This window comes from Elephantulus edwardii, unplaced genomic scaffold, assembly GCF_000299155.1.
Source record: "Elephantulus edwardii isolate Elephantulus edwardi_28Jun2011 unplaced genomic scaffold, EleEdw1.0 scaffold00188, whole genome shotgun sequence".
Classification (NCBI taxonomy): Eukaryota; Metazoa; Chordata; class Mammalia; order Macroscelidea; family Macroscelididae; genus Elephantulus; species Elephantulus edwardii.
The window spans coordinates 5,032,050-5,033,195 of record NW_006399938.1 but is presented as its reverse complement, the minus strand read 5'-3'; positions in this window follow the sequence as shown (position 1 = coordinate 5,033,195).

Here is a 1,146-nt window from a genome sequence, read left to right as displayed (position 1 = left end):
AATATACCCTAAAGAAACCAGAGCTAGGACTCAAACTGGTGTATGCACACCCATGTTCATTGCAATATTATTGACAATATTGATGAGATGAAAGCAGCCCAAGTACCCATTAGAAAATGAATATATAGAAAAATAGTGGTACATTCACACAATGGAATATTGTGCAGTACTGAAAAACTATGAAATTGCAAAATACTATACAGTGTGAGTGAGTCTACAAGATATTACACTGAGTGAAATGTCTCAGTGACATAAGGACAAATACTGCATAAGACTACTGATATATAAATAAGAGTAACATGGAGTGGGGGGAATAATAGTAAAAGAGTAATATGTAATGAACACTGGACTGAGATACGTGAAAGAAAAGATTATCTGAAAGGAATAGTTATTAGTCAAGATGTCTATTTTAATTCATGTTCTGGAATAAATTGTGTATTAGAAAATGACAATAAAACAAGTGTAAAATATTGAACAATATTAACATTATATGCAAGTAAAATCTTACTAAAAGTAATTCCAAAATTTTTAGTAGAAGTATTTCATTAAGAAACTGCCAGAAAATCAAGCAGGATTCAGCAGATAACCTGGAATGAGACTTATTTCAAATGTATCTCTGCTGGAAGTAGATCATACTAGAAAATTGTTTGCTATTTTTCAAAAAAGGTGCATACTTTGTTTTACGGAGGAGGCAAAGGGATTTGATTGAGGACAGTAACAAAATATGGTTAAAATTGCAAAGATATGAATCACAGACACTTATTTGTGCTCAAAGGTACTTTCAGGGAAGAGCTATCAAAAAAAGAAGGAGACACTGTGTAGTTTAATACAAAATGATGTGACTAATGCTGTACTCATTCACCTTACTTATTCAACTTGTAGATTAAGTAAATAATCATTATTTGAGGAAGAATTTGGCATCAGGATAGGAAAAAGGCTTACTAACTTCTTGTGTTATGCCAATGAAAATGTGAACCATTCCAACTAGTACCAATTCAAATTATTTATTATATAAAGTGATTATGACTATTCGAAAATTTTGTTCAGTCTTTTAGGATCTTTAATCAATAAGAGCATTTTAGGTGATTAAAAAAAGAGAAAAATGCAATCCCAGAGGGGCACGGTTCAAATCCACCAGATGCTCTG